At 39.3% G+C, this 27,114-nt stretch overlaps 1 long non-coding RNA gene and 1 other non-coding gene across 2 annotated transcripts in view; one reads left to right on the top strand and one right to left on the bottom strand.

Annotated features, from left to right (window-relative positions):
• Positions 1–27,114, top strand: part of LOC123460640 — a 213,128-nt gene that overhangs the window by 34,989 nt on the left and 151,025 nt on the right. The gene's annotated exons all lie outside the window — the stretch shown is intronic.
• Positions 22,071–22,177, bottom strand: LOC123461087. Its single transcript, XR_006637405.1, has one exon. It is a non-coding gene; the product is annotated as a U6 spliceosomal RNA (small nuclear RNA).

The raw sequence follows: 27,114 nt of genomic DNA, 5'->3' as shown, positions 1-27,114 counted from the left end.
AATTAAATGGTGTTTTTTAAGTGGGGGGAGTAGAACATATTTGATGTGAAAGTAAAAGGAGGGGAATAGTGGGGAGAGGCTTATGAAATGATGAAGATAGTGGAACAAGACAGAAGAGAGGTGGGGGAAAGTTTAACCAAAACTAAGAACATATAAAAATGCCATATGGACAATAGTACTTTTTTTGTTTTTTGAGGTAGTATCTTACTCTATCCCAGGCTGACCTGGAATTCAGTATGTATGCTCAGGGTGGTCTTGTACTCACTGAGATCCTCCTACCTCTGCCTCCCAAGTGCTGGGATTAAAGGTGTACACCACCACACCCTGCTGGGAAATACTACTTTTTAAGCCAATTAAAAATATAATTTAAAAAGTAGCTTGACCAAAGATTCTCTACCTGTGGAAGAATGCTCCTTCCCAAAGCCAAAGGTTATTAAATTAAAATCCAAGTTGTTGATCAGAGACCACAGAAGTCCTTAAAATAATACAGGTTACTGTCAGTGCTCTTGATTGCTTACCCAAACTAGATATCCCTATTGCTGAAGACTTCATGTGCTTTAGTTATAGGACATTGAGAAATTAAGCTGGAAGATTCCTCTATGTTGGTAAACTATCATAGTATAGGCTGCTGAGAGAGAAAAGCCATCAATGTGTTTTACTCAGTGGTGGGCCCTGCATGCTGTACAATTGTCCTGCCATGTAAGATGTGCCCACAGCTGCAATAGTGGTGTGACTAATATGGGGAAAACCAGTTGCTTTCTGATTAGATGAAATTTCATGCCTTGCTCTGTAAACCTGGTCAAAAGCCAGTGATTGGCGAGGTCATAGACCCTAGGGGTAAACCTACTACTATTGTTTGGCTAAACAGACATATTGTTAATCTGCCTTCAAAATATTTATGCTTATACCCAAAGTTTAATGGTGCTCTCAGGCTTATCAGAGAAACTTCTTTATGCAGAGGTAGAGGCTAATGCATATATTTTAAAAGTGCTGAGAATAAATGACTATGTGTGCTTAGCCCTCAACAGACATACATATCACCCTCTCCTAGTCTTGGAAAAACATCACAGAAGAGAGGATGGAGAGAATATGAGTCACAGGAGTGCAGAAGTGCTGGGGAATGCTGTACTCTGGATAATACATGGCTGTAATACTAATGACCTCACAACAGCTACTGTTTCATGCACAGGATTTTCCCCAACATCGCAGTATGGGAGGGGGGTGGGAGCTTGTGAGAGCAAACCTGCTTTGAGGAGTTGGTGGCATTTAATGGTTTCTGGAGTAGAGGAATTCATGTTTTTATGTGTTCAGCAACTGGTAAGTGGCTCATTCTCCTGTAAATAACCCCTCACCCGTGCTCATGTAAGCAACTGTCATTAAACTCAGAGGATCATACATATGCAAAAATACATGAAAGTAGGAAGAGGACTAATTGGGAAGAAGAGGGGCTTGGCAGGAGTGAAATGGGAGATGAGCATGATGAAAATACATTGATGTGTATAAACTTGTAAAAAAAATAAAGTATCCCAATGCAAAGGAATTCTAATCATTTAAAGTAGTTATCCATAAGGAAAAAAATAATTCTTGCAACGTTATAATCATATTCTAGACTAGAATTCATAGCTACTAGGCGAACTGTCCATAGTATGTGTGCAGGCCTGATCCACACTACGAGTTCTGATGACTTCACTGATTGGACTTGGAAATGCGATACCCTCTTCATCCTGGACATGGGTATGAATGTTAAAGTGGGCAAAAGAGCTTGGACAACACAGATATCTTCACTTCACTGAATCTCTTAACCAAGTGTTGTCCTGACCTCTCTTGCCATACTGCAATATGTCTCATTTCTTACTCCTCTATGTAGACTATTATAATGTGAAATTGGGTGACATAGGCTTTAAGGTTTATAAACCATTGTTTCTCAAGTCTAGTGATTTGGGACTTAGGTTGAAAAATTCACAAGTATTGAAGCTGTCTTAATGTGATATTGCTTTGTACTGGTCAGTTCTGATAACACGAGCAATAGGATTTCAACGCTAGCTGTATTCTACAACTAACTCTCAAAGAAATCCTTTCAGTAAGGCTTGAAATTACTCCCAGCTTCTTTGGAGATGGAAAACATGTATAGTTTTAAAAACAAGACAAATCAACTGCTTTCTTTTAAATACTAGTCAAAATTGTAGGTTAGTGGATGAAAAGGAAGGGCAGGACTTGATTTCCTATTATTTCTCTTTGTTAATCACACTAGCTTACTAGTGCCCAGTGTCTTCACACTGCGCCACTTGCTGTGTGTACATGGCCTTGCCACTCTGCCCTTTTTCTATGAGCCATCACAAACTTTATCATCCAGAAAATGATTTTTTTTTTTACTGAAAAATCTCCCTTTATTGCCCAGATTACTATGGTTGCTTCTGGTATATCTTCCTACATCTTAATACATATCCCCTCCAGTGAGAGCAACCTTTACCCATAGCAGGGCTTTAAGAAATGCATGTGAAGTGCTGCTAATAATTCTACTTTTGTCAGGAAAGTTAAAAGGCTCAGTCTGTGGAGGTGATGCAGACTTGGAGGAAATAAAGTTCTCATTCCTCTTTATTTTATGCTTTCTTCTACAGACATCTTTAGAGTGAAGGGGCCAGGAGTGTTTTCCATTTTTCTTTCACTTCAATACCACATGTGAATAGATAATAGAGGAGGCCTAAAATTCTTATGCTGATAATTTTCCTCTGGTACTGGGAACAGGGGTGCCTTTAACAGTCTGTAGCTTGGAGACATAACTCTTTTTTTCCCCCAAGATTTTTGATATCTTCTACGTATCTCTTGATGTTATCTTACTTGGAAAAGGAATCTTGGGTGTGGGAGAGATGGCTTAGTGGGTAACACACTTGACCTTGAAGCCTAAGGGCTCATGTTCAACTCTCGAAATCCCATATAAGCCAGACATACGAGGTAAGGCAAGCACACAAGGTCACACATGTGTACAAGATGGTGTGCACATCTGGATTTCGACTGGGGGCTCTGGTGTACCAGTTCTCTCTCTCTCTCTCTCTCTCTCTCTCTCTCTCTCTCTCTCTCTCTCTCTCTCTCTCTCTCACACACACACACACACACACACACTCTCTCTCTCTCTCTCTCTCTCTCTCTCTCTCTCTCTTTCTTTCTCTCTCATAAAAAGTAAAAAAAAAAAAAAAAAGGAATCTTAAGTCTGTCCCAAGGCTCATCTGAACTACTCTAAAATTATCCATCCATTTATGATTCACATGTATGCTTTGTGTATCAAGCCCCAAGTTAGGTCCTATTCAAACTCTGAAGATTCTGGGTGCCAGCTAAGAGCCTACAGGTGATAGAGCTGAGATTTACACATTGGCAGAATGGCAGTTCCTTACAAGAAGTTATTGTTCTCATTTTTAGACTTATTTTAATTCAGCAGGAGCCAAAGTTAGTTAAAGCTAAGAGTATTTTGAAAAAAAGTCAACATTTTGCCTGAAAGAAATGAAATCTTTGTGAATGATATGACTGCAAGGTAAATAGATCTGTGTTCATGCAAGCACAGACTTATAAATAGAACGCAAATATATAGATGATGTATGTATGTATGTATGTATGGTGCTAATGCATATGTAGAGCCAGAAACATGTCCACTTCAACACTGAATATTTAAACTCTCTTTGAAGATGACACCCATTTGCTAACTCATGTATAATGGTGATCTAATTCATCTCTGAAAGCAAGTGTGACTGGTACATGATTTTCAGTGCTGATACTGAAGCCTCAAGTTAGGAACTGGATAAGCATTGTGTAATTTAGGTGGGTTTTGGTAGCTATACACACTGATAGTGGTTGGAGGAACACTTGGTTAATTTGGAATTCTTATAAATTATTCAAGAGTTCTGCTGAAGTTCTTGAATTTGCACTCACATATTTTAATACTATCTCATTTTCTGAGCATTTGCCTGTGGCTGGAAAATAACAGTCTAATTAAAACCAAACTAAGTCATTGGTCTTTGCTTTACAATGTTCCTGAGAAGTAAATTTCATTTTGAAATGATCACTTCTAATATCCAGAGCTCTTGGTGACATAATCAATTCATTTGGATTTTGGAGGTTGATTATTTTGTTGTTATTCTGAGACCATGAGCCAGGTACATAAGCAGAGTTCCATGAAAACTAAAAGAATCCACAGAGGACACAGCAAAGTACTATATAGCTTTCAATGCCACCAGTCCTGTGCATAGACGGCATAGGTGATTTTGCGTGCTCATTACCCTCTCTACCTTTATCCATAGGCTGTTGCCCCAGTGGGACTAGCAACTGGGTACTGTGCCAGCCACAGCCACAACCACATAAACACAACCTCGGTGTCATTTTTGAGTTTCAGTTGTTAGTGGAATGACAGAAAGGTGAGAAATTAGCCCATTCCAATGAGCCTTATGACAGAGCCTTAGTGGACACCTGATGGACGTACCCAATAGGTCACGGTTTCCGTTATTCCCATAGTTTTGTTCTCAGTTTCTGTCTTTGATTCTAACTCTTTTATAACTTTTCGGTCACATTTACTGCTTGAGGGGTCATATGGTAGAGTTGAATCTGATTGTGATGAACAGATCTAAGAACTCTCCAGAGATTTGAATTTTTGAAATGACCATGGGTCCATAGAGTTTTTTTTTTTTTTTTTTTTTTTTTTTAAATCTCAAACACACCCAGGGAATACATTTGTCTCAAACTTCTTATTGGGAAGATAAAGAAATCAAGGCCCAGAAAGGGTAATGACTTATCTAAGGCAAAACCAGATTTGTCAAATTAGATCCATGGAGTGTAAAGATCTAAGAAGGCCATGAGAGAACTGGGTCCATGTTGCAGTCAGATTCGCATTACTGGCAGAAAACACCCAGCGTGAGCAACTTGTGGGGAAAAGGGTTTATTTTGGCTTAGAAACTCAAGGGGTAAGCTCCATAATGGCAGGGAAAATGATGACATGAGCAGAGGGTGGATATCACCTCCTCGCCAACATAAGGTGGAAAATAGCTACAGGAGAGTGTGCAAACAGTGGCATGGGGCAGCTGGATATAACACCCATGAGTCTGACCTCAACAATACACTGCCTCCAGGAGGATTTAATTCCCAAATTGCCATCAGATGGGGACCTAGCATTCAGAACACGTGAGTTTATGGGGGACACCTGACTCAAACCACCAAACTTCACTTACCCAATTTAGATAATCTTGGAGGTGAGTTGAGACTCTGCATTGGTGACTTGCATTGGACTATGAATACAAAGTGGTTTTGACTTCTGGGTCATGCTATTCAGATTTTCTTTGGGGATAAACTCTCGTAAACTCTTACGCCACGTAATTCTAATGAGGTTCACACACTCTCCAGTGATAGATACTTGAATTAGAAACAGAAAGATCCAGACATTGCATTTCTCTGGTGATGGTGGTTCTTAGGGATCTGATGGCCTAAGCCATAGCATGAGGGTCAAAGTGTATCAGCCCTGTGGTTTAACCAGAAACCTGGGGAGAATAAGGTCTCCTTTCAGCACTTTACAAAACAGTGCCTCAATAGAAGAAATGACATATTCAAATTAGATAATTCAAGGAAGCTTTGCTGAGGAGTCCTAATAATGAACTAATATAGAATAAGTGCTAACAATTTTATTTGCATGGTATATAAGCTTTATGCAAATTCTATGGTTGATATACCAAAAGAATAACAGTTTTGGAAGCAAAATAATTTTCTAAATCGGGAAATTTGACATATAATTTTTGTGGGGCTATCAACCTCATAGATCTGAACTGTTATTTCAATTATCTGTCAATCTTTTTTTGTATGAACATAGTATGTGTTAATGTAGCACCCTATAGGTTCATCTGTGACCAGAGGAGAACAACAAATGACCCCTCCATCACTTACCCACCTGAGTCTCTTATTGATTTTCTAGCTTGCCATTGTGAGCACCAGAGATTTTCCTCCATTCTCTGCTTCCCATAGGACTGGAGTTACAGGCATGTGTTGCCACATTCAGTTGTCTACATGGGTTCTGGAAATTCAAACTTTGGTGATCTCAGACATCCCCCACCCCATCCTTCGTTTTTGTGCAGGAAGTACACATATCTGCTGAGCCATCTCTCCAGCCCTCTGAATGTCTGACCACGTTTCTGAGTGCTTGAATGTTGAGTGCAGACTTGGTACTTTGTATATACTACTAAATTTAATGTCTCTATTTCAAGTCTACCTTTTTAAAATAGCCATAGTAATGTTAAGAATATTAGGAGAGAGAGAGAGAGAGAGAGAGATACAGAAAATGGGTGTGCTTGGACCTCTACCCATAGCAAACAAACCCTAGACATATGTGCCATTTTGTGTATCTGGCTTTACGTGGGCACTGGAGAAACAAACCCAGAGCATTAGACTTTGCAAGCAAGTGTCTTTAACTGCTAAGCCATTTCTCCAGCCTGACCATTAATTATTGTTTAAAAAGATATTTATTTATTTACTTAAGAGATAGAAAGATGCATAGAAAGAGAGAGTGAGAGAGGGAGAAAGAAAAGAGAGAGAGAGAGAGTGGGCACACCAGGGCCTCCAGTCACTGCAAACGAACTCCAGATGCTTGCCACCACCTTGTGCATCTGGCTTTACGTGAGTACTTGCAAGTCAACTCTGGGTTCTTTAGCTTTGATGGTAAGCTCCTTAAATACTAAACAACCTCTCCAGCCCTGAACTTTAATTCTTAAGGAAGAATTATAATGGGTCTTTTCTCCTTGCCATCTGCCCTGGGCTGGCATTACTGTCTAACTTGACAGTCTCCTGCCTGAGAGGCCCTCAGCTTAAGCAGCAAGCACTCTTAACCACTGAATTATCTCTGCAGTCTCACAATTTTTTTTTCAAAGAAATGCCAATAAGAATTTTTTTTTTTTTTTTACTCCTATTATGCAGAGCTTGTGTGGGCAGCATCAGCCTTCTCCATGAGGTCGTGTATGTCATGAGTGCTATAGTCACTTTGTGTCTGGAAGCACTCTTCACCTTCCTTTGGCTCTTACATTATTTCTACAACCTCTTTTACAATGGCTCTGAGTTTTGGAGCATGTGATAGAGATGTCTCAATTACTGATGAACACTCCACTGTCATTTCTTATCACTTCGGTGAGTTTTGAGTCACTCCAGTGGTCACTGACATCTGAAACGAGAAGTTTCCCTAACCAAAAGTGAAAGTAACAATATGTGAACAAAAGCATAGTCTTTAAAGGGCAGTTTGGTAGGCACAATATATCCATTCAGCTAGACAACAGTAGTAGTTTACCCTCCAAGGCTTATGATAGGCTTATGACATCCACAGGCATAGGCTTTTGATTTGGTTTTTAGAACTGGGCTGGAATTACCCCCACATTGTTTCACTAGTACATGGTGTTTCTTTCTCAATGAGCTTTGGTTGTATTTATTCATAAAGTGGTAAAGTTCTACAAGGGAAACAATGGGAGAATAAAAGTCTATATTTCATAGTGGTGAAAGTAAAAGAAAAAAAAAAACCAACAAAGAGGCCTCCTGCTTTTTACTGTCAAAGTAAGTCACAAGGCCATTATGCATGAGAAAGAGTGAAAAGTCAGAGGGGTGGGTATTCTTTGTCCTGATAGTAGGAACTTTAAAGAATGAGTAGCCATTCTTACCTTTCCATCTCCTGAGTGTATCCTCTGGTCCTGCTTATTTACATTCTCTCACATAAAAACCCTTCATCAGCCCCAAGACCCTGTAAGTCTCATTTCTCTGTCATTATCTTGAAGTCCATTATGTCACCTTTTGCCTCAGCTCTACATGGGTATGAGGGTTCCAACTGTAGCTCCTGATGGTAGGGGGCAGGGTGTGTGTGGGCAGTGATTGTTTGTAACACAGATCTAGGAAGGATACTTGTAATGTCTCTTTTCCTGAGCCACACAACATACAATAGTGATATTAGCAAAATAAACCTGCATAAGAAATTCACATAAAAGAAGAATGAAGGCTAAATAGAGGTAGCAGATGCACTTGAACTCTTTGGTTCTGTGAAGCACATCCTGTTAGAACACCTTAATCTAATGGCATGAATATTCCTTGACTTGGGATCACTTTTATTTACCTTAGGGTTTTCTCATTCACTGTCCTCTTTTGCTCTCTATTGTGTTTTGATAGAATCCACTGAGATCTTTACTTTTTGATGAGATGGTGTAGTAGACAGCTGTAATGAACATCCAATCCAGGCACAATTTATGGGAGGAACAGAATTTATTTCAGGCTTACAAACACAAGGGGAAACGCTATCAGTGGCAGAAAAAGCTGGCTCCCATTCATAAATCCAAGCAGAGAGACATCACCAAGTAGCAAGCACCACCAGCAAACACCAACACCAACACCAACACACACAAACTTGCCCATGCTCAAACCGGTCTGCACACCTTGGGGTTGGAATTCAGATCCACCCCCAAACACACCTCTGGGCTGGATCCCAGGGTCCACCTCCAGGGAAACCTCCTCCAGCCAGGTGGCCAGAGAATAAAGTTATAAGCTTTAATAAAATACATGAGTCTATGGGAGATCTACATTCAAACTACCACAGACGGGTCTCTGTATGTTGCTGACTAGATTGTCAGCTTATTTCATAACCTCAGAAAGTATGGGGCCATGAAAGCTCATATTAAATAGTATTACTTCCTTTCAGTTCATTTTAGCAATGTTCTTTTTTGTAAGATTTTTTTTAAGGTTCTGTGGGCTTCCTTTGTATTTTTTTGGGTTCAGTCTATAACCCAAAGCACTGTTATTGAGTGTTTTGAGGTATTCTTATCTCTGCCTTATACAATAACTCAGGGTCCTATTGGTCAATACTTGAGATTTTAAACCCTTCTTTGCTAATTCAGAAAATATTTTAGTCATTGACTCAAACTTTCCAGAGATCTTGCTAAATAATTTTAAAGCCACATGCATAATTTGATATTTTCCCAGAGGCCTATTCTTATTTCAGAAGTATTTGCTGACTGAAGAAACTGGAGTTTTCCTATTCTAATTTCATGTTTTAATCCAGAAACACCAAAGATGTATAGGTATCTATATGTGTGTATATGTGTATTACAATCTCTTCTAAGTATTTACTCATAGTAGCTTGATTTGTATATCTATTTTAAAGCACATTTTGCTTGAAAATTGGTCAGTTATCATATTAGTTCATACGTCTCTTCATGCACATTATTATATATAAGAGGAAACATGCTTCTCAGCACTTTCAATATTCAGCTTGGACATTTTAGAGGTAGATCTGCAAACTTAAGAGGTGTGTACTTTTCTTCCAAATTACCATGAAGGTCATTTTCTCAATGATTTCACCATCACATACTGGATTTTGCTCCTTAACTGGCTCAAAAAGAATGTTCTCCTTGCTATCATAACTTCTATCAGTAATATCTCAATTGCCCATCTGGCCTAGCCTGTTGCCCAGTCTTAAAAGCAAGGACAAGTATTTTGGGTTTTATACTATGGAAGCTTTTGTGTTTTATGCCAAATTTGCTATATAAGCCAAAGATAAGGTTTCTAGGGCAGCAATCCTTATGACATTCCCTGGTAGGTCACAGGAATTAAGCCTCCCATAATTGTGGAAGTTATTGGTCATGTGAAGGCCAGAAGGAAGACTGGAATATCAGAGAAGTATACCACTAGCTCATGTTTTTTAAAGAGTAGGTACAGAGGGGAATGTTGGATCCCTGAGGCAGCAAAGGAGCCAAATGACTGGCTCCTGAAGTGGGACTAAAGGAAGAAGTGGTGGTAAGGTCAGTGGGAAGCGCTAGTCTCTCAGTGATGGCCTGTGTGCTCTGCCATCAAGGGTCTGGCAGTGAGCTTAGGGCAGCTGCCACTGTTCAGTAGAGCTGGTACTGTGGAAGAAAAGCTGGGTAAGGAGCTGAAGTGAGTGAGGAGTGGCTGGAAACAGTGGGACCTACGTCTGCCTGTCATTGACCACAATAAGACCTCCAGAGAGTGATGGTCTCTGCTCTCCAGCTGCTGCTCCTGTGTTGCTCGAGTTCCTTTCTTAGCTGACTCAGAATCATGTACAAAAAGCAATTGTGGGAAACAAAGTTCCCAGTTTAATGAGCTGATAAAAAAATATAGCATAAATTCATTTATAACCATTACAGATATATCCAATTGGAAAAATCTGATATTCTTTCTGGTATTAATTTTCTCCCAATTGCAAGTCTTTCTCCTCTTCTGATTATCTAGACATAAACTAAATATGGCTTACCCTTCTCGCTGGAGAAAAAATTAATATCTCTTATAAGAGTGCTGCTTAAACAGCTCATCAATTTTAATAGCCTAGCAGTGTGGATTTGTGTGTGTTATGTACTCATTGCTGGTAACCATTTAATTCTGGTCCACAAACAGGAACATCAAAAAGAGTATCTTATAGTATCTTAATTAAAAATTAAACCATTTTACAGTGGTGTTCTTTCTTGAGTTCAGCTGGGAGAAACCTGTATGTACATGTTGTCACCAAGTCCTCAGTCTAAAGGATAACTAGAACAGATACATTTCCCATTATATTTCATGTGGCACAAGTTCATCCTGCACAGTGGAACTTCTTCCCACTTCTGAGGCAATTTCAGAGCAACACTGGGTTTAAAAGGACCTCAGAGAGCATCTAGAGCAATCCTTTGATCTTATACCTGAAGTGCAGACCAAGGTGACTTGCCAACCCCATCCCTTGCGGTTAGCAGCAAAGAAAGTCAAGATATTAAAACTTAAAAAAAATCAAACAGAAAAAACAAACTATGACCAGCTTGTAGCAAGCCTGGGTGGGGCCACAATGTGTTTGCTTCAAGTTATCTTTTTTTGAAAAAAAAATTTTTGTTTTAAGTTTTTATTTACTCATTTGTTAGGGGAGAGAGAACAGATACATCAGGGCTTTTAGTCACTCCAGAATGCATTGGCCACTTTGTGTATCTAGCTTTTCATGGTTACTGGGGAATTGAACCCTGGTCATGAAGGTTAGCAGGAAAGAATCTTAACTCCTGAACCTCTCTCCAGAGCTCAAGTCTTCTTTTAACAAACTTGAACCATTGGATCTGTAATTTCCACTCCCCACATGCCTGAGTTGTGTATTGTGAAGAAGCAGGATCTGGTCATGAACTTAGAATTCAGGGCTTAGGGATAAAGGAAGACTTGTATAAATGTTCACTCTTCTCCTTGCCAGACTTCTTAGTCACTCTGAGCAGGGAACCACATAGAGGCTGCTTTGACACTGTTGTTCACTGGCTTTTGGTCCCTTGGGTCTCTCTTGTTCTAGCTTTCCTTTGGTTGTGTTGTGTCATCTTTGTGTCTATATTACAGTGAATTGTTTACTAAGGTCTCAGGAGACCTTGATGCTACAATCAGCTCTACAATTCCCAGAGAGAACTGTTATTGAAAATAGCCCTTTGGCTCATTGTTATGATTCAATTAATTTTCTTCTTATAGCTTAGATTATAAAACACCTTTTAGAAGATATTCTATTTTCTATTTTTGACTCTCTAGGATTAAGAAAATGGGGCTGAAGAGATGGTTCAATGGTTAAGGTGATTGCCTGCAAAGCCAGATGCACAGTGGTGCATGCATCTGGAGTTCATTTGCTGTGGCTGGAGGCCCTGGTATATTCAGTCTCTCTCTCCTTGCAAATAAGTCAACAAGGATTACAAGAGAAAAATGTCTGTGCCCAAATGTGTGCTCACCAACACGTCACTGTGAAAGGGCACAAAAGACCACACTTGACTGAGTCACTACAGGAGGCTCAGGAGCTGTACAATGTCAGAATGATTCATAAACGAGAAGTCAGCAGGGCTGCAGTGAATGACTCATAATCACACAGCAATGTATTAGTAGTGAAGGATAGATTTCCATAAGGATCTTTTCTCATAGAATATTTTGACAGCAGCTGCTTTTCAATGCTTTTCAAAGCTAAGTAAGTCTTTGAATGAAACAGTATCAAGCTTATCATATCACATTGTTAGACCTTCTCTGATAAAGACACATACAGAAGGGCCTGAGGGCTTGCCCACTGCTCTCATCCAACTCATACTCTGTCTCTGGCCTCAGAAGCTTCCAGATTTTTGAAAGTTTCCATGGAAACACTGTGGAAAGCACTGGGCTACATAGGCTCTCCTTGCTGCCTTTTCAGTTCTGTAAATTGCTAAAAAAATTTACAAAAGAACAAAAGACCGTCCCCACAAACACATACACACACATGCATGCATGTACACACACCTGTGCTGCCTACATCCCTCCTCTGAGCAGGAAGTTTTGCCCAGTTGGTAACTCCAGCAGTTACAAGAGCAGTGAGTGTCATTTTCAGGCAGCAATACAAAGTGCCCATTCTTGCACTTTACTGAAGGCAGAGCAGTGGGACCGGTCTTCAGCACACATTTGAAGGACTGTATCTCACAGGAAGTGGTGCAGCTCTTCAGAGATAAGTTTCACTGAGGAACAAAGAAGGATTTTGTACTGCTTTAAGAATGGTGCATTGAACCTGCCCTGGGCTTTTCACTTCCTGCAGCTGGAAACAGGGCAAGAACGACCAACTTACTCCTTCTCAACACAGGCAGAGTAGTTTCTGAATTCTCCTTCTTTTCCCTTCCAAAGAGGCCCAGAAAGCATCTTCTCCTTTTTGTTACACTGATCATTTCGGCTACCCTGCTATCTTCCTGAAAATCAAACATGAACATTTATGCTTGTATTTATTTCACATATTTTCACCTTTTAGGAATCTGGGCATTTCAGCCTGTGGAAAATAAGATGTCCCCAGTTATACAAGCCATGGTTTAAGGAATTCTGAGCCTCATAAACAAAGTACCAGAGTCCCCCTGACAGAGAGTTATTTTGTTTTGTGGAAAATAAACTTATGAGGTGAGACAGTCTTACTTGATGCTCAGATTCCCTTTGGCTATAGATTTTATTTTGACCTTGCATAATTTGCTAGGCTCTCTGTATCTGACTTTCTTAATTGGCAAAAATTTCAAAAATTGGCAAAACATTTCCTATTCCCATTATGTATCTCAGACTATACCAGAATCTCAGGACAGTGGCATTCGCCTGATGTGGCCTATAGCAAGCTTGTGCTGAGGTCTCCCGGGCGGTCTTCTTTCGTGTGTTATGAAGCTGGACTCAGCCCCACGTCTCTATCCCAGCTTCAGAGGCACAGGTCTGACCACATTTGACTTTCTAGAAGCTCACATTCCCTGTGAGATAATGAGGTGTGGTATGGAGGCAGGCAGGATTTATATAGCTGTTAAATGTAGTTTGGTAACAAATGTATGATTGCATTATTCACAGTGGCATAGCAAAGATCACCTCTGCCCCCTCGCTTTTGGCTGCATCAGCAGATGTAGACTGTGATTAAGGAAACACTGTCAAATATTTCTTTACATCTAATTTTCCTCTTATACTCTATTGCCCACAATGCCCTTGCCTCCCTTTGAAGAGTGGCAAAATAAACATGACTATCTTACTGGCTTTATCCTTCTTGCTTTTAGGGAGTGATTTAGGGGTTTCGATTTTTCCTGATGGTGTTTAATCATCCTTGGCACATTCCATGGGGAATGGCCTTGCTAAACCGGGACTGAGATTCTCCACTAAAAATCAATGGGAGACAAGTAAGCCCAGGGCATAGTTTAACAACCTGGGTCACTGCTTGGCTTGGGCCATAAAGACATGCTATTCCTGATGATATACCCAGAAACCTGTTGGAAACCTGAGACCCACTTCTTGCCTTGAGTTGCCTGTGCACCTGCTCCAAACAATGGAATATGTTTCTCCTTTTCTAGTTAGCTAAAATTGGGTATTCCTCTTTTGGGGTCTGTTTTTATTCAAATATATTATTAGACATTGTAGGATTGAGTAACGGGAAGAATCCATCTTGGACTGGTTTTGGGTCCATGTGTAGTAAAACAAACTATGTGTAATAACTGATTTTTTAGAGAAAGTTCTCCATCTACCAATTTATGCAGTGAATAACTGGGTGTTCATAGGATTAAAATCGGGTTTATGATGGGAAGGGACATGGTAATAGAAATGGTAATATAATTCATATCTGTCAATCAAAGCAGAGAATCATCTTCACTGTGCTATTGGCAACCAACCCCTCCTTTTTGTGGACTTCTTAAAAAGAAGCCCTGAGCAATAACCTGGGGCCCTCGTATACTTCCCACTCAGGTGGCCAACTGACCTTCCTGCAGTGTGCTGTAGCTTTGCTTAATAATGTTTCTTGCTGTTTTACATGGTGTGTGTGTGTGTGTGTGTGTGTGTGTGTGTGTGTGTCTTTTCAAATTCTTTAGTTAAACACCACAAAACTGGAAACATCCAGAAAAAGACTACCAGTAACAAAACTCAAAGCTTTTTGACTTCTTCGTCCAATATTTTGGGTAAGGAATATCATTAGTCCCTCCATAGAATTCCATACATCCCATCACCTTTCTAGAATGCATTCATGGATAGAAGTCATTTTCTAATAATTAGAGAGAACCCATGATGGGTTGGGTGAAATGTGGAGATCATGAGCTCTTAGTTTTGGGAAGTGACAAGGCATGATTTTTAGGGGACTCCTGCATAGAGATTCAGTAGATCTGGGATTAAATGTTAATTCTGATGCTCCTAATTCTTATAAATCCATATGTAAAATTAGGTTAATGATGCTTACTCCATTGTATTGTGCTAGGGTTAAGTGAGGCCATTTATCACATAGGGCATGATATCCCCTAAAACATGTACTTCTCTGCTTCCTTTCAGGAATAGATACTGGATCTATGAGTAAGTGTCTTTATCAATGAAAATCATTTATAGTGGAAGATGGGTTAAAAACAGTAAGAAGTGGGCTGGAGAGATGGCTTAGTGGTTAAGTGCTTGCCTGTGAAGCCTAAGGACCCTGGTTTGAGGCTCTATTCCCCAGGACCCACTTTATCCAGATGCACAAGGGGGCACACTCGTCTGGAGTTCGTTTGCAGTGGCTGGAAGCCCTGATGCACCCATTCTCTCTCGCTCTCTGCCTCTCTCTCTCTCTCTCTCTCTGTCGTTTGCGAATAAAAAAAAAATGCTTAAAAAAAACCAGTAAGAAGTGGTTGGGGAAATCATTTGTCAAATGGTAGTATGGGCACATGTAGATGAGATCATGTGTGGACAATGACCAATGAATGATACACCTCACAGTCAGCCCATATGGGAACCTGAGATACTTAGGAAAGCAGTGTGGTTCAGAGAGTCTGGGGCTTAGTGGATGGGTGTTGGCTTGAGGTAGATTGGTTGGAGTTTGAAGGTGGAGAGAGGGGCAGGTGTAGTGGTGAGGGGAAAGGTCTAGGTTGTTGTGAACTTTAAGTAGTTTCAGTTCTATAGATTTTACAATTTCTATTCTTAGAACAATTAGTGTGAAAAGGTAATTGTTTTGGAAAATAAAAAGGAGACAAAATTATGAAAAATGATCATTGTAGCCAGGACTTTCTGAGCGAGAAAACGGAATGAGAAATAAACTATACCTAAGGCTCAAAACCAAACTATTTGAGAGACTGCACCTAGATGGCAGGGAAGGATTGATATACTATGACATAATCCATGTAACAAATCCTAAACACAGAAGAGAGAAGCTGTGCTGACATTCTGGTATAAAGTATTTATGAGCTTCAAAAGGGAAGAAAAGAAAGAATAAAGAGAAGGAAAAGTAGGAAATATTTTCATTTTGTATCCTACATATAAAATTACACAAAAATTAATACACAATTATAAATTTAATTAAAAATATTGCTAGGTAGGTATTCCTATCCCATTTGCAAATGAAATATTGATGTTTATGAGTGGGGCATTGCTTATGTCACAAAGCTTGTGGAACAAGAAACTGGCCTCAAGATGTAGTATATCAGAACCTGTGCTCCATTCATGTGTTGGGCTACTTTTGAGTGATAGCAAGCCTTGGACTCATGTAGGAGTTGGGACAGATAACAGTCTGTGGACATATTTGAGGGAGAATTCCTAAATGAAGGAAGAAGAAGCTTTGTCTCCACCTTGCATGATTAAGTTGCAGATGGACTAGGGAGTAGGAAGTCTCCCCTCTTGTTTGGAAGAATTTTCTCCTGTTCCCCAGGACCTGTGCTCCTCTAGGGGTAGGCTGTGGGTCACCATGCATCCACCTACTAGCAGGTGATGAGAAAAAGCCCTTCTAAAATTCACTTTTGTAAACAAGCATTTCTGCTAATAGATGGTTATTAGTTTTAAGTTCAAAATGATTTTGTACACAGGAGTAAGAAACAGACTTAGGTAAAAAGACATTACAGAAGGAAACACACAAGACTTGAACAGAGATTATCCAAATGCGTTTAAATCTCACAGCATTGGTGTAGAATTCAAACCTGCACAACTCTTACCATTCTCACATTCTAGTAACTCCATCTCTTGCTTCAAGTTCCCCTTGAGGTTTGTTTATATTCTGCCTGAAGCCTTTTACTTCCTCAGGGGTACTTCTGTCTTTGGTGTCCTGTTGCTCCTGAATTACAGTTCCATCATCAGACACATTTTATATTAACTCATATTTTTCCTACCAATCTATGAACTCCATGAATCAGGGATGGTGGCCTGTTCTTCTAGCCCTCAGCACAAGGCATAATCCAGATGTTCTGTGGGTTCTAGGGATGTTGAACTGTACGGTTTTTATGCTTGTTTTATACTATATGAGTAGCATGGTTGCCTTTTATGGTTCAGCTTTCTTGTTGGTAACTAGAGATAATAATGGCGTGAATACAGCCTGAGAACATAATATGACAAATAATATATGTAAAAGACATGTCTGGAAAATGGTAAATGTTAATTGTTTATTTTTAATTTCTTTGAGGGAGAAAGAGATAATGGGCACATCAGGGCCTTTCAGCCTCTGTGAACAAACTCCAGACTTGTATGCCCCTTTGTGTGCATGTGCAACATTGCGTGTTTGTGTCACTTTCGCGTTTGGCTATGTGGGACCTGGAGATCTGAACATGAGTTGTTTCACAGGCAAGCACCTTAACTGCTGAACCATCTTGCCAGCCTAGTAAAATTTTTTTTTAAAGTGTGTGTATGTGTGTGTGTGTGTGTGTGTGTGTGTGTGTGTGTGTATACACAAGCTTGCATGTATGAAGGCCGGGGACAATTTTAGGTGTTGTCTTCAGGAAAGTCTTTTTCAAAAATCTAGGGTCTTTCATTGGCTTAAATTCACCAGTTAGGCTAGGTTGGCTGATTAATAAGTCCAGAAATCCTCCTATCTCTGCCTCCCAGCTGTAGAATTATAGGTGCACTTCACCATGCCTAGCATTTTTATGTGAGTGTCAAGGACTTGACTCATGCTTCTAAGACACACACTAACCAAAGGAGCCATCTCTCCTTTCCAGTGATAACAGCTGAATAAAGGACAGCTGTCATACTGTCATTGATAATTCTGAATCTTCAGAGCAAAATAAGGAATAGGAGTGATCAGAACGTGCTATTTATTTCAACAACAAACAGGAAAGAAGGGTTTTCTGATAAAGTGGGGGTACCTAAGTTCTGTTCTGAGGAGGATTCCTCAAAAACACTGCTATAAAAATTAAGAGCATGGCCATTGTGCAAAGATAGATAGATCAACTGAACAGAATAAAGAGTCCTGAATCAAGCCTATGCACATAAAGCCAAAGTGCCATGGCCATTTACTGGAGGAGAGAAAATATAGTCTCTTCCACACTATGCATCTATAAGGATATAGCTCAAACTATATGTAAAAATTAATCAAAGATAAAACAAAGCCTTAAAATATAATGAAAATATTTAAATCTCAGAAGAAAACAGAAACAACATCGTGATCTTGGTTTTTGCGATGATACATGCCACAAAAAAAATGTAAATTTAGACATTTCTAAAATGAACACTGAGCTGGAAAGATGGATTAGTGGTTAAAGCACTTACCTGCAAAAGCAAAGGACCTAGGTTCAATTCCCCAGGACCCATGTAAGCAGGTGCACAAAGGATCGCACACATCTGGAATTTGTCTGCAGTGGTTGGAGGCCCTGATGTACTTACTGTGTGTCTCTCTCTCTCTCTGCCTATTTTTCTCTCTCAAATAAATATATAAAATAAAATATTAAGAAATAAAATTAAAACTATTTCACCAAGGGACATTATCAAGAGCATTAGACCATAAAGTAGGAGAAATATTCACAAATCATATTCTTGTAAAGGCCTTCTGTTACTAATACATAAAGATTTCTCACAAATCAAAAACAAAATGACAGGAGTGAGATGGAATATCAATGTAGTTTTAATCTGCATTTCTCTGATGACTAGGGATGTAGAACACTTTTTTACTTGCTTATACGCCATCTGCATTTCTTCTTTTGAGAACTCTATTTAGTTCTATAGCCCATTTTTAATTGGCTTGTTTGATTTCTTATTATTTAATTTTTTGAATTCTTTGTATATCCTAGATATTAATCTTCTGTCAGATGTATAGCTGGCAAAGATTTTATTGCCATTATGTAGGTTACCTCTTTGCTTAATACACAGTGTCCTTTGCCATACAAAATCTTTATAATTTCATGAGGTCCCAGCGGTTAATCTGTGGTTTTATTGCCTGAGCAATTGGGATTATATTCAGAAATTCTTTGCCAAGACCAATATGTTGAAGGGTTTCCCCTACTTTTTCCTCTAGCACTTTCAGAGTTTCAGGTCTGATGTTAAGATCTTTAACCCATTTGGACTTAATTCTTGTGCATGGAAAGAAAGAAGAATCTATTTTCATCTTTCTTCAGATAAATATCCAGTTTTCCCAGCACCATTTGCTGAAGAGCTTGTCTTTTCTCCAATGATTCCATCTCACTCCTATCAGATTGGCTACCATCATGAAAACAAATGACCATAAATGCTGGTGAGGATGTGGAAAAAGAGGAACCCTTCTACACTGTTGGTGGGAGTACAATCTGGTCCAGCCATTGTGGAAATCACTGTGGAGGTTCCTAAGACAGCTAAAAATTGATCTACCATATGACCCAGCTATAGCACTCCTAGGCATATATCCTAAGGACTCATCTCATTTCCTTAGAAGTACATGCTCAACCATGTTTATTGCCACTCAATTCACAATAGCTGGGAAATGGAACCAGCCTAGATGACCCTCAACTGATGCGTGGATAATGAAGATGTGGCACATTTATACAATGGAGTTCTACTCAGCGGTAAAGAAAAATTAAGTTATGAAATTTCCTGGAAAATGGATGGATCTGGAAAGGATTGTACTAAGTGAGGTAACCCAGGCCCAGAAAGCCAAGCATCGCATGTTCTCTCTCCTATGTGGATCCTAGCTACAGATGACTGGGCTTCTGTGTGAGAAGCAAAAAACTCAGTAGCAGAGGCCAGTAAGCTAGAAAAAAGATATAAAGGGAAGAGAAAGGAAGGCAGAGGGGTACTTAATAGGATGGTATTATATATATGGAAGTAGAAGAATAGATTAATGGGGGTGAAAAGGCCCAAAATGAGGTCAGGGGAAGAGATTGAGTAAAGGAAAAGTGGAGGGAGGGCTAATCAAACTCTAAGAGGATATAAATAAATCACATGGAACCCTACTTTTTTGGACAATAAAGCACTCAGGAGCTGTAGATTGTTGTTAGAAAATTTTCAGTGCCAGGGATGGGATACCTTCCAGTGAGTTGTTGGCCAGGGAGGTCCCTGATGCCCCCAAAACATTATAGGCCATTGCCAAGTCCCTTGGTTTCCCACCAGGAATCGATGGTAAGACCCTATTGCTGAAGACTCCACATACTTAGAATGTGAGGCCACTGAGAAATCTTGCTGATAACCTCCTCCATGTAGACCAGCTGACAGAAAGCTGGAAGAAGCCTGCATGCAGTTCAATGGGAGAAAGAGAAATCACCAGTGAAGATACTCAACAGTGGACACTGTAAGCCTTATATTTGGCCAGCCAGGCCAAAAGAGCCAATGGGTATAATAGTGGCATGTCTGTTATGGGGTAAACCAACTGCCCTCTAATTGGACTGGAGGCCAGCTCCATGGAGGGAATATATTCCTGATACTGAAAACTTATAACAGGTGTAGTCATGAGCCCTAGGGGTGTAATGACTGCTGTTTTCTGGCTAAATGTGTATAGTATCCTTATCAAACTGCCCAGTAAGCATTGATGTTAATGTTCATACCCTTATATTAATGCTACTCTCACTTTTGGTAGAGAATCTTCTCTTTTCAGATGGCAGTGATCTTGGGACGACTCAGAAGGTATCATGGTAATGGAAAGAAATGACTGAAGTGCTCAGTATTGCAATATTTCTATCACACCAAGGCTCAGTGTATAATGCAGAAGAGGTGGTGGAAAGAATGTAAGAGCCAAAGGAAGGGTAGGACTCCATACAACATGCTCCCTCCAGACACAAAATGACCAGGATATCCATGGTCACACAGTGCCTGACACTACTTGCAGAAGAGCATCATAAGAGGAGGAAAAGATCATGACATCAAAATTAAAAGAGAGACTGACATATATTCTAGTTAAATTGTGGAAAAATGAGCAGGAATTTCTTTAAAGAAGATATTATAAATAAATAACTAACCACACATGAAAAGTTTTAGGATATAATTAGTCATTAGGGAAATTCAAATCAAAACACAATGAGATAATATTTCATGCCCCATAAATGGGCCATAATTGAAAAATAAAACACAACACAGTAAAGCAAAAAATAACAAGTCCTGAAGAAGCTGTGGGGAAATATCTGGAAACTTGCCATATTAATATCAGAATTTGGAGTATTTCTTAGAGCAATAAAGCTTTTCTCAGCTCTTGGTTGGGTGTTAGCCCTGGGGTTAGAGTGCCACACAACTTCCACTGCTCTTATCTTGTTAATTCAAAGAATTGAAAGCTGTAGACGAGGGGTAAAGTGCATAGAGACTTTATCAGATTATGGATAGAACTTAAGAGAAGAAGGGAAGGTAAAAATTCCTGTACAACAGGAAGGGGGTTCCAGAAATGGAAAATCTCACCTAGAGACCCAGATTGGGGTCTTTTCTAGGTTCTGGATGGGGTAACCCCTGACCCTAGGTTTCTACTAGGAGATCAGGCTTAATTTTTCAAGCAATTCAAACTCTTATGGTAGGAAAGGGGAACTCCTTTCTGGGGTGGGGGACTCAAGCTGAGTTTAAGGAAAACCTGATCTAGGGAGGAAACTCCTTTAGGCAGAAAGAGAGAAAGGGAAGCCAAATTCTTCTGATATTTCTGATGTCCAGCAAAGTGGAGACCACAGGAGAGGCTCAAGGACATTCCTGCTTTACTCTTGGGGTCCTGTCATCCTCTAAACTGCCTCAGTATTTTTGTGAATGTAAAAGGGTGCAGCCATGTTAGAAAACAACTTGGTGCTACTTCAAATAATTAAGCATTGACTTACTAGCAATTACATTCCTACATATATCGGCCAAGAAAGTGAAAACTGGTGGTCAAAATGTGTTCATAAGACAGCTGTCAGCACTATTCAGAATAGTCAAAAAATGGAAATAAAATGACTGGTCATATCTGACAAGTGGACAAGCGAAATATGGTCTGTCTTTCAGCTACACTGAAGGGATGGAGTACTAATAGATGCTACCCAAGGGTCATTTCAAAGTTTCATCTGAGTGAAACGTGTGATACAATATTCATATATTACATGATTGAACAGAGATATGAAAACCTTGAATAGGTAGAAAATAAGACAAACAGCCAAGGGGTGCCTCCTGAATAGGGACTGGGGAGTGGAAACTGCCATTTTTGTTGTTGATTTGCATTTTGAGGTGATGAAGTGTCTTTGTAATGGGTCAGTGGTAATGGTTGTGCCCACTTGTAGGTATATTTATTGCCACAGTGTTTGGTTTGCCATGGTTCAATGTCATGTGTATTCTCCACAATAAAATATCAGTCAGCTTTTTAAACCAGGACTGAAAAGTTGTCCATTGGGCTATACTGTACAGAGAACTAGCACTCTGTACCAAGGCCTGAGCAAGACCCTGCCAGAAAGCCAGGGAAGTTTTTTTTTTTGTTTGTTTGTTTGTTTTTTTTTTTTAATATGGAACACTTCACGAATTTGCGTGTCATCCTTGTGCAGGGGCCATGCTAATCTTCTCTGTATCGTTCCAATTTTAGTATATGTGCTGCCGAAGCGAGCATAAGGGAAGTGTTTTTTAATCCCCACTGTATAGACATTGAAGCTGGACACAGAATGATAGATAATCTGGTCCAATGTTGGGAGCTGGAAAGTGGAGTCAGAAGTCACACATTTTGGTAATTATTCTTACAACCAATGCTATCAATATGAACTTGGACTGAATTGCTAGTCTCTTTTTCTCCATGTACAGGATGATTTCCCACTGCTTCAAGGCTTTCAAAACAGCTATCTGGAGAGTGGAAGATGTGAGGTGCTTCATATGTTTCTGAGATTCCTAGTATCTTGTCTTAGTGAAGTGTCATGACCTTAACAATACCATGGCTTCTTTTGACTATCATGGGTCCTTCCAGGAATGTAGTTTGTTTTGCTATATTGTTATGGGAAAGTTATTGGTTATGTCCAAGAATAGATTCAGATATGGTATTCTTTAGTAGTACTTACAATATTAGGAGTGACGGTATAGCAGCAATTTTCCTCAATCTGACTGAAATGCAATGTGTTAACATCTCTTTTACTTTTTTAAAATGTTTAACATTAGATGTGGAGGGTAAGTATAAAACTTGCTTTTTTTTTTCCTGAAAGCAGAAAACAATATAACTAATGGGAAATTTACTTATAAGCTTGATCTTCAAAATCTTCTCTGTCCTTTCATTCCATTAAGAGTGCCCTATTTTAAAGGAAGGGGTGGGGGTAAAAGCTCAACTTAAAATGGTCAAGCTACTAAGTTCTCTTTAATGACTCAAGCTTAATAAGAAATGGCTCTGGCATTTCATCTCAAATAATGGCTCTGTTGTTTTGATCTCAGAAATGTAAAGGAAGCTTTATATTCAGGGATGGGCACCCCCTGTCTTGAGCACCTGAGAGACTGCACTATATATTTGAAAGCATTTTATAATGTTCCTTGCCAGAGTGTGAGGCCATTGAAGCTTTGATGTGGTTAGGCAATTTAGTACAATCATATAATAGATTAAATTAGATTTCAGCCTCCATGAGTCTTGAAGTGAACTTGAAATGACTGCATCCATGGTCCTGCAGCATAGAGAGTGTTTTCCAGTTTTGCTCTTCCACAGCAAAGCTAGTAGAGGAGGCAGAAGATTCACTTCCCTTAATCTGTAATCGAAGTGCAGAAAAAGCTGCTGGGTTTGCTTTGGAAGTATGCATACTTAAGTGGGAGAAAGGGAATGAGTTTGAGAAATAAAAGAGGGAGAATTTTTTTTTCCAAGAGAGAATGAAGCTGTTTCATTTTTCATAACATAAATAAGTGATCTATGGTGGAACTATTTGTGGAAGTATTGGTGGTGGTGCTATGTGAGGAAGACTTTGTAGAGGACTTAAAAGTAGATCTGCACTTTAACCTTGATTCAAAGTTTCTTTGTTGTGTTATTTAATCTCCTTGACTCTTTCCTTCTTTAGATAAAACCAAAACCAGAGGAGTAAAGTGAAACCTTTACTGTTTGAGTAAATTAGTTGATGTAGATATAATGACTTCCAGAGCTACTACTTCATAAATGATTGCCTTTTTCCTTGTATTTAGGAATTGACAGTTAAAATATGTAATAAATATTTACTTTTAGATTTAGAATTGTATTGGATGCTGGATACTGCATTAAGTATGACATAACAAACTACCTACCGGTATCTCCAATAGTTCCAAATGAACTCATGATACTTCTACCAGTAGCCCTAGTTCAACAAATCATCCTCTGCTCACCTAGTTATCCACCGTAGAAAGGTGGGAATTATCCATAAGAATTCTTTCTCACCCCTCAGAATCCATTCATCACAAGTTCTGCCAGTGTTCATCAAAATGTTCTCAAATGCATTAATTTCAGAGAAGCTTTGTCAAGTTGGTGCTTAGCACATAGAGCAAAAGCAATGTTTGTCCCTCTCCTGAATTATAGCTAGAGTCCTGTCTTTTTTTCTACATGTGTTATCATTGTTCTCCAACCTAGTTTTTAAAGAATTTTCTTGTAAATATAACCCTTTCCACCATATTACTCATACTCATACTTAACAGTTTCTTATTGCTTTTATGGAAAAGACAGTCTATTTTGCTTAGCACTCTGTACCAGGTACCTAGCTTTGGCACATTTCACATACCAGTAAGCCAGGATTTGTTGAATGGCTGTTCCTTTTTTTTTTTTTTTTTTTTTTTTGCCTGTTGTGAACAGAATAAAATGCAGACAGAAGAAAGAGGCCAATAGCTAGGTAATAAAGTAATAAAGGCCATCAGAGGTGAAGAACTTTGGGCATTAAGGAAGGGAGGACATCAAGGACTAAGGTACAGAGTAAGTTGTCCAGGGACATATTAGTGGGGTTATAAAAACTTTCATCAAGAACTATAAAAATGATATTAGCAGCTTATATAGAAAGACCTTTTTCAGAATATTTAGGGCATTGACTTTCAATGCTTAACTGAATATAAACCAACTAACCTTACATGTTCCCATTCGTCCAATTCTCCCCAAATTTCAATGTTAATAAATAACCCAGGAAGAAAGTAAGTTATAAAAAGTAAGTTATTGGGCTGGAGAGGTGGCTCAGAGGTTAAGGTGCTGCTGGTCAAACCTAATGACCTGTGTTCTATTCCTTAGTACCCACATAAAGCCAGATGCACAAAGTGGCACATGAACCTGGTGTGAATTTTTAGCAGCTAGAGGTCCTGGAGTGCCTATTCTTTCTCTGTCTTTCTCTGTGTGTTTGAAAATAAGTGAATAAAAATGTTAAAAGAGTAAGTAATTCAATTTTTAGTGAAAAATATGTGCTTGCATTCATGCTTTGATATTACCGTATAATGCTTAATTACTTCAAAGAATTATATGGATATACTTTATACTTTTTCTCCTGACAATTTATTGTTATGCTCCTTTTTTTATTTTTTAGACTAGTTTTTCATTTGAAATTCAATTTAAATTTACCCCTTGGCTTTTAAGCTATACTTTTAAGAAATCTTAGTTGGTTCTATGGAGATCATAACATTTTGCAATTAAAAAATTATTTTATTTACTTGAAGAAAGAGGTAGAGAGGGAGAGATGGGCACACCAGGGTTTTCAGCTACTGCAAATGAATGAATTTCAGATGCGTGCACCACCTTGTGCATCTGTCCTCTGTATGTCCTGGGGAATCAAATTTGGGTCATTTGGCTTTGTAGACAAGTGGCTTAACCACTTAGCCATCCCTCCAGCCCAAGACAGAGATATATTTTTTTCCTTTGGTTTATTCATGATTAATTTTATTTATATTAGCAAATTTCATGAAGGATATTTGAAGTATGGTCTTCTTTTTCTTCTTTTTTTATTAGATATGGACATATTTAGTATGTAAACAACATATGTTGATACCATCCTTTTTCTCCTCCCTGCCCTTTTTCTGAAGAGGCCTTCCTCATTGGAATGAAGTTCAACCCCATGGGGATTGTGGGTCATGCATTATTGGTAAGGGGAAGATGCAAAGTCTTTGTGCAAAATGTCCCAACTGTGGCTCTAACAATCTTTTAGCCCCCTCCTTCATGAAATTCCCTGAGCCATGGTGGGGGCATTTTAAGTATACTTCAGTAATGGGCGCTTAGAAGCCTCTGTATCTCTGGTTTGGTAGATGTTGAGTGTCCTCATTATCTATCTCCATCACCCTTGTGCTGATATCAGGTTCACTAAGAAAGCAGCACTCTTCCTCATTTCCCCAATTCCTTTGTGGTTTCAGCTGGGGCTGGGTGGAGGGCACTGGGTCATTTACCTCCCATCTGAAAAAGAGAAGTAGATTGTCCAACAGAGAACATAGTCATATCAGTTAAATGGGATAGCCATTATTAATTTAGAGAGAAATAAAAGGGTGTAGACCCACTTATAGTCTAAGGTTAATGGGAGCTTGACAATGAAAAACAGAATCATTGTCTGGATATGATTCTGACTTGTTTCCCAGTTCCAGATATGGTTTCCTTACCACTGAATGGATCTGTAACCAAATCTAAGAGCAGTTGGCTACCCACCATATCTTTGTGCAACTATTGCACTGGTGTGAGAGTCACATCAGTTTGTTTGCTTCTGAGTCACTTAGACTTTGAGTTGCTTGGACAGATGTTGGTCACTTTCCCCCAGTAGCTCATGAAGTGACTTCCAGCACTAGATGGACTAATTGTCTGGGGACTGCCTCTCCTCCAGATTCCAACCAGGTCTGTCTATGGTCTGTACCAACAGCATAAGGTGTCTTCAGCAGTAGGGTCTTACCATTAACCTCTAATGGGTAATCAAGTGCTCTGATAGAAATTTTTCATGTTTGTTTTTGGAGATATACAAGGTGTCTCTGATCAACAGCTCATTGTAGATGTAGGCAACAACCTGGTACAGGGAATTACAGGCTAGTACTAAGGGAAAAGAAAAAAAAAAAAAAAAGAAACAGGAGGAATTTAAGGTTAGGATTCATTTCACCTTCTCCAGGGCCCTTTGCTTTAGGTGCTTCCCCTACGGTCCTTTTGAGGGTTCCACCTTTTAGTCTGACTTGTAGATCTTCCTACCTCTGCCTCCTGAGTGCTGAGATTAAAGGTGTGCACCACCATGCCTGGATTCATTTTATTTTTTTAATGTTTTCTATCATTACTGGGTAAGGTGAAATCCCCTATTTGTATTAATTTGCATTTCCCTAATGGTTAGGGATGTTGAACATTTTCTTAAGTGTGTGGTAGCCATTTGTAATTCTTCCTCTGAGAATTCCCTATTTAGTTATCTGCTCCACTATTGGAGTGGGGTGTCTGATTTTTTATTGTTTAGGTTTTTGAGTTCTTTGCAGATTCTAGATATTAGACTTCTGTCAGTGGTATAGCTGGCAAAGATTTTCTCCCATTCAGTGGGTAGTCTACTGGCTCTGCATATGGTATGTTTGTCTGTGCAAAAGCTTTTTAATTTCATGAGATCTTCTTGGTTGAGTGCTTGTTTAATTTCCTGG

Source organism: Jaculus jaculus, chromosome 5 (genome assembly GCF_020740685.1).
Source record: "Jaculus jaculus isolate mJacJac1 chromosome 5, mJacJac1.mat.Y.cur, whole genome shotgun sequence".
NCBI classification, from domain to species: Eukaryota; Metazoa; Chordata; class Mammalia; order Rodentia; family Dipodidae; genus Jaculus; species Jaculus jaculus.
The sequence above is the reverse complement of the archived record's forward strand: the minus strand, read 5'-3'. Positions and strand labels throughout refer to the sequence as shown.